The following is a 7,367-nucleotide window of genomic DNA, read 5'->3' as shown; positions in this document are numbered from 1 at the left end:
CCAGTGAAAAAGAAAGATTAGGCACAGTCAAATAAGTAGAAGTGTAGACAATAAAATAAATGTTTAAGAATCATGGGATAGAGGTTCACAAAAGAGACAGTAGACATCCCCTGGCTCTGAGAGATAAGGCTTACAACTGAGGAAAAGCATCTGATTTTGATCTTAAAAAGTTTTTGGTGGTTTTGAATATACTGATTCTTATACTTCTTTTTCTCTTTATAACACAAGATATATAACCACTCTCAAGAGCAACAATGCATTGTCGAGGCAGGAAATTACCAAAAGCAGTATCTTGTACCAGAATCTCCTAGTAGGACAAGGGTAGCTTACAAACATTTCAACTTATTCAGATCCAGTGCCTGAGGGAATCAAGCAACTCCTCCAACCCGATGAGAACCAGTATTCTAAAGTAGGTTTTTCAAATTCCCCTCGGGGTAGTCCTGCAATTCATAGATATAAATCTTGGGGTCTGTGAGTTGATGATGAAAAAAATTTAAATTCTGTTTTCATTTTAGTTGAAATTCTAAAATAATAATATAGACCTAAATCATATTATAGCTGGTGTTCATGTTTGTCTCTACAATTTCTATGGTTTTCAGGAAGTGAAGGACGGATGCCTCTCCATGAGTGTATGCTGTACTGATGATGGTTTCACAGTCCTCGTGGAGAAGTGTTGGGAGAGGTATAGTAGGACATGCACTTGAAAGTCTAGGCATCTGAGCTCAAAAGAAGCAGGGCAGTAACAGGTCACCTCATATTCACTTTAGGAACTGTGAGGTGTATATTCCGTCTTTGTTCACATCAATCATTAACAGTAATATTAAATCTATATACCTTAGTGAAGAAAATTTGTTTTTTCTTGTGGCACTAATTGGATTACATGGGCATTTAACATAGATAACAACAATATAGTGGAACTAAATTTATCTTTAAGCAAAGAAGACAAATTTAGAGAGTTCTCAAGGGACATCCAATTAAAATTGACATTTTAAGACTGCCCCCTCAAAGAGTTTAGGTTAAATATAAGGTCTGATTATCATGAACCAGAATTCAAAGACTTACTATTATTAATATATTTTAAAAAACTGAGTTATTTAGCTAGGCATAAGTGTTATTGATACAAAGATAGAGAAGCAGATTAGATATAAAAGCATATATTATGCTACATTATATTGTCAGTAGATGCAACCAAGTATTTTCTGAAATAAATATATCATCTGACATATTTATATCATTAATTTATAATATATTGGTTTTCCAGTTTATATTAACTTATTCTTTCATCGTTACCTCATCATAATTGATACAATTTACACAGAGTTTAAGTTAAATTTACATTTATGCATATTTAAGTAACATGGAAATACAAATAATTTAACACTGCCAATATATTAAAAGAGTATTCTGTTCCAAAAGGTACATATCTGAAATATAAGAAAAACTGTTCAGAGTTTATTTCATAGAGTAATGTGGATTCCAGCTAGCTTTCTTTCATCTCAGGGAAGTCTAGGGTGAGCAATCAGTGGTTGTAGTGATTTAAAACATCTATTAGACAAATGCGGTCGAGGAAAGAATAGGAAAAATAGGGCAGGTGCTAGAAGAATCAGCTGAGTGAGGCAGGCTGGGCCAAGATAGGGAAGACCTGGGCATGATGTGAAGCCAGTGTGGTTAGAAAGCCATGGAGAGAGAGGCCAGGGAGAGCAGATTATGGTGGAATAAGATCTGTTCTGACACTTGCCATATGGAAATACATGGATAACATAAGGCATCTTGCCATCTGGGTTCAGTCCCTGAAGAGCACTATGTAAAAACTGAGACACCATCCCCACTGTCCATCTCCACTTTCTGCCAGAGGTCCCTTGTTGGAGGGATCACCAACCTAGCCTGGTGAGAAGAGTCATTGAGGGGAACTGTTAAAATTGAACTTTCCCGGTTCGATGCCAAACATTCTGATCAAAATCTTCACAAAAATGATAGAGCAGGCTGTTAGTTATACACTAGCCAGAGGCAAAGGTGGGGGTAAATAGGTGACACATTAGAAGCCTGAGGGCAAACATCCTGCCTTTGTGTCTTTTACCATCCTGGCTCTATGGCTTTCCACCCCCCTGGGGCTGACAGACCAAGAGCCACAGGTGCAGAACATTCACTCTCCTCTTCAACATCTGCCCCCAGGGCAACCTACAGCTTCAGTATGATAAATTTACATTGTGGTTTTGACACCCCCCCCCCCCAAGATGGCCAAGACATTCTGGCAAGAACCTTATAGAGCCAAAACACCCCCTCCCAACAGGTAGAGGGAGTCTTTTGTATTTTTTAATTTTGTTTATTTGAGAGAGTGAGAGAAAGAGAGCAGGAGAGGGGAGAGGGTCAGCAGGAGAAGCAGACTTCCCTCCCAGTGGGAGCCAGATGCAGGACTTGATCCCGAGACTCCGGGATCATGACCCAAGCCAAGCAGTCGCTTAACCAGCTGAGCCACCCAAGTGCCTCTAGAAGGAATCCTTTAGATGACTGGAAACAACCTCAGTGGGAGACCACCCTAGCTATGACCCATAACCTATGCAAACAAAGAAAAGATACTCCTAACCCTGCCACCTCCAGGCCTGCCCACTCTCCCTTCTTGAGAGCATACTGTCCATAATGAACTGCTTTGTACTTGTTACCTTTCCTCTGGTTGTCTTCATTTGAGTGTGGATCCTCGTGTAAATCTTTTATGGGGAATCCACGACTTGAAACCTCCATTTACATGAGGCAGGCTCTCCCACCTGTAACAAGCAGAGTCTGAGAATCTGTGTTTTTAATAGATTTCCAAGGTGTTATGATCCTTTGCTACTTTTTGTGGCATGGTTGAATACAGTGTTTCTTAAAATGTGCTTCACAGACCAGCAATACTTACAAATTCTCAGGCTCTATCCAAGACCATTAAAAATCCCCAGAGGTGGTCCCTAGCAATTTGTATTTTCACAAGACAACCAGATGATTCTGAGGCATGCTAACCTTTGAGAACCACTGGATTAATGGGAAACCAGTTGAAACTGGATCTCTGGAAGTCAAGGCCTACGTAAGGATATCTTAGAAAGGGTTTTCTAAGTGGTATTAATATGTAGCTGCAGCTGAAAAACACTGTAAGAAATCATAGCACAGATCCTCTGAAGGGCATTTGGTAGACAAGAGTTGAGTAATAAATTCATTTACAGAGCAGAGGAAAGCCTACCTCCCAGACTCCCTCTTATATAACATTCTGCTAATCAAAGCACTTCTTTCTTATCCGCATTCCCTCCCACCTAGATCATCCTCCCCTATTTACCATACATGCATTCTCATATCAATGATTGGTTATTAATTGAATTAATCATTTGCTACATTAGTCCTCAATAGTATCTTTCCAGTAACAGATATAAGGAATGATGTCTACATGCAGAACCCATGCTTACTTTACTAAATATTCTTGCTTCTAATTTCATCTTTGTTGTTCTAGGAAAGACTGGGCTACAAGTTAGTGAGAATGATATTGTAGATATCTAATTTGTTTAAAAAGATAATTATTTGCAAAATTTGGTAGTTTATGATTAGCAAGAAATTACTTGAGGCACACCTCACAATTCATCAAGGCACACCACAATTTAGAGCTATTTGAAGACTGAGAAGAACAAATTAATATGTGTGGAAACTGGTCAGGTTTTTGACTCCAGCTGAGGGTCCTTTAGTCTAAGAGACACAGAAAAGAGTATACGTAGATGGGCTGGGTCTTGGTCTGCCTTACGCCTGCCTTTGTCGTCTAATCACAATAGGCCCCAAAGTGAGAGGCTGAGGGTTTCCTTCATTACCCTAATTCCCATAGTCAGTTTCGTTTAAAACTAGTCCCTCCCTCACTTCTTGAGATATAGTAGGAGGGTTTGAAAAAAAAGTCGTGTAAAGGAAAGAACTGTCAGTGTTTTAGGTATCTAAGGTAGAACTGGGATTAATTGGTACAAAATATTTTTCTTTCGGGTCCTAGATTAGCCGTGGTCAAGATCATCGGATCTGAGATCCTCATTTTACACAGAAAGAAACTGAGGCCAAGAAAGTTTGTCCCTGCCCTTCCTCTCCACTGTGCCATTCTTTTCTAGACGTGAGTCAGCTCAGAGAAAGCGTAGGTGAAAGTGTGTGGGCTGATCTCCTTTCTCTCTGTGAGTCATCTCCTGGGACTGTAACTCATTCTCCAGAGCCTCGGAAAGCTGAACTCTTGACTTCGTATTAGAAGACAAGAGGAATACTTGTCACTGAGAAAAAGAAAAATCCTGAATTGAGTGGAACAAAACAAAACAAAAAGGAAAGGATTGGGATTATTGGATAAATAATAGGAAGGAAATAAAGGCAGAGAGAGGAATGAACATGAATCCCGGTCACTTGATAAAAGGATGTTATTTTTAGGTAATACATCAAGCATTACTTCCAGCTTATATAGAATTTTTCACAAAAGAAGTTATTATATCATACACTGTCATAAGCTTCTCAGAGGAGCCTTGAAAAACGAGTGTAGGCATTGGACAGTCTGATGGAAATGGAAGTCCAAAAAAAGGGAATAGAATTTATTCATGCATTTAGCCATTCCCTCATTCCTCGTTCATTTACTTATTCACGCACTCATTCATTCACTGAACAAATATTTATTGAGAGCCTGTGCAGACACAATTTCTGTTCTCGTGGAGCTTTTACTGAATAATAAAACTCAGACATGCTATACTACGGGTTATGTTGAGAACTTTAAGAACTGCAGTTTACTGTGGCTAAAGGAAAAGATTCACAGGACAACAGTGGGTGATGAAACTGGAGACTTAGGGAGAAACGCAGTCGGAGACATTGAGAGGAACTCAGAGAGCATTTTAGAAAGACTACTCAAGCTATAATGTTGAGGAATTGGATATAGCAAATTTGCAGGTATGGAGTCCACTTAAAGAGCTATTTTATAGTCAAAATCAGAATGGAGAAAGACTACTGTAATAAAATCAGTGGGACATACTAAATGGGCTGGATGCTGCAAATGTAAAGGTTGATAAGGAATGTAACTTGACATCTTTTTTTTTTTTTTTTTGCCATTTTGTTCTAAATGTGGCTCTTTCTATTCAGAAAAGTGGAGCCCAATGCAGGGCTTAAACTCATGACCCTGAGATAAAGACCTGAGCTGAGATGAAGAACTGGATGCTTAACCAACCAAGCCATGCAGGCACCCCTCTCCATTTTGTTTTTTAATTTAATTCAACAATCTTTGTTTTAATATATAAGAATTTAATCAATTCATATTATTCTGGATAACTGAAATGTTCATTCCTTTCATCTTTTGTTGTTGTGTTCTATTTTGCTACAATTGTATGATGATTCTTTGCTACTCTTTCAGTATCACTTTCTACTTTCCTCTTGTCCCATTCCTTGCTTTTGCTCAATTGATAGCAATGTCTTCTGAATTCCCTGTTGTACTATGCAGTCTGTTTTTCTGGTGATTATCTTCATTATTTTTAACAAATATATTTAAGCCTTTGTTATCTATATCTAATTTATCTGTGTATGGATAAAATTAAACTAAATGAAGGATATAATAACATTAATGTTCATCTTACAAACAATCCAGCAGTAGAATATTCATAATTCCTTAGAAATAAAAAGAGTTGATAATACCATAATCACAGTAGAAGATTTTAATATATTATCTTAGAATTTAACAGATGAACTAGATGAAATATGATAAACATGATAAAAATGATAAAAAAGATTTGATTAACACAAATTTAAAAAATCTTAATTATACCCCCCAATACACATAGAGAAAAGACAGAAAGAGAGAGAGTGAGGGGAGGAGGGCAGAATACGTATTCTCTGTAGGATACAGAGGTTTTATTTTCACAAAACATTTGTGAGAAGAAAAGAAACTTTCATTCAAGGGAAGGTTATAAATGAAGCTTAAATTATAATTCATAACATGTACATTTTATAGAATATTTGCTGTACATGATTAAATAAAACAAGAAACTAAGGATGAAAAGATACAAAAGAATTAGGTACCTGAGAAAAAAGCTATTCCAGATAACACAGGTACTAAGCAGCCAATCATAATTAAAGCAAATGATTTGCAATTAAAAAAAATAAACATGAATACATCAAAACCCATGACCACAGTGCGGGCCATGTTTAAGATCTATGGCTTTGAGTAGTTTATTATTAAATAAGCATTGTAAACATAGAAAAAAAAATGAAAAGCAATAAAATGAAAGTCACATCAATGTCCATCAATGTCCAAGACAAAGAAATTCTAGAGACCCACTCTGCAGCATTGCACCCATAGTTAGCAATACCGTGTGGTTCACTTAAAAATTTACCAGAAGAGTTGATCTCATGTTAAGTCTTTTTACCTCAATAAAGAAAAATGATTGAATAGTAAAATAGGAAAAAAGTAGAAATGATGAGTAAAACCAAGTTTTCACCTGAAACTGTTGAATAAAATGTATAAATCTCTGACATGAATGAGAAAAAGCAAGCAAATTTACAATATTCTAAATTTTAAAATTTATATTATTATGATAAATATGATATTATCAGTATTATACAAAAGTATTTCTAAACATATGGCAGTGGAAGAAATTTAAAATGTAGTCAATGTTAAACCAGTAGATAAGGCTGGGGGCCAAAATAATTTTATATGTATATTATATTTAACTTCCAAGGAACCAGTACATCTATGTTGTTTAAGCTATTTCTGAGCATAAAAAAGGTGAAGAGCTTCCCAATTCATTTTAGAAAAAGTAAGATGTCACTAACAGTAAAATCTCATATATTTACTTTTCATACAAAACTCTATAGGCCAATCTCATTTGTTCATGTAGAATTAATAATGTAAGTTATACAATTATATTCTGTACTATATTACAAATATTTGTTTTATTAGTAATACATAATGATAAAATAAGGTTGAGTCCAGGGGTTCCTAGGTGGCTCAGTTGGTTAAACGTCTGCCCTTGGCTCAGGATGTAGTCCTAGGGTCCTGGGATCAAGCCCCCTGTCAGACTCCCTAGTTACTGGGGAGTCCGCTTCTCCCTCCCCCTCTCCCCTTCACCCTGCTCATACTCTGTCTCTCTGCCTCTGTGTTTCAAATAAAGAACGAAAACCTTTAAAAAAGCAAGATTGATTCTAGGAATCCAAGAATTGCTAAATTCTAGGAAATAAATTAACATGGGAGAGGAATAATTTACAGTGGTTATAAGCGTGAGTTCTGCATCTAGACTGCTGGCTGTATATCTTGATCATTTCACTCAAAGCTGTTTGACTTCTTTATGTATCAGCTTCCTGGTTGTAAAGTTGGAGATAATGAAATGACTTACCTCAATGAATTAATCCAT

The sequence above is a fragment of the Lutra lutra genome, chromosome 7 (genome assembly GCF_902655055.1).
Source record: "Lutra lutra chromosome 7, mLutLut1.2, whole genome shotgun sequence".
NCBI lineage: Eukaryota > Metazoa > Chordata > Mammalia > Carnivora > Mustelidae > Lutra > Lutra lutra.
The sequence above is the reverse complement of the archived record's forward strand: the minus strand, read 5'-3'. Positions refer to the sequence as shown.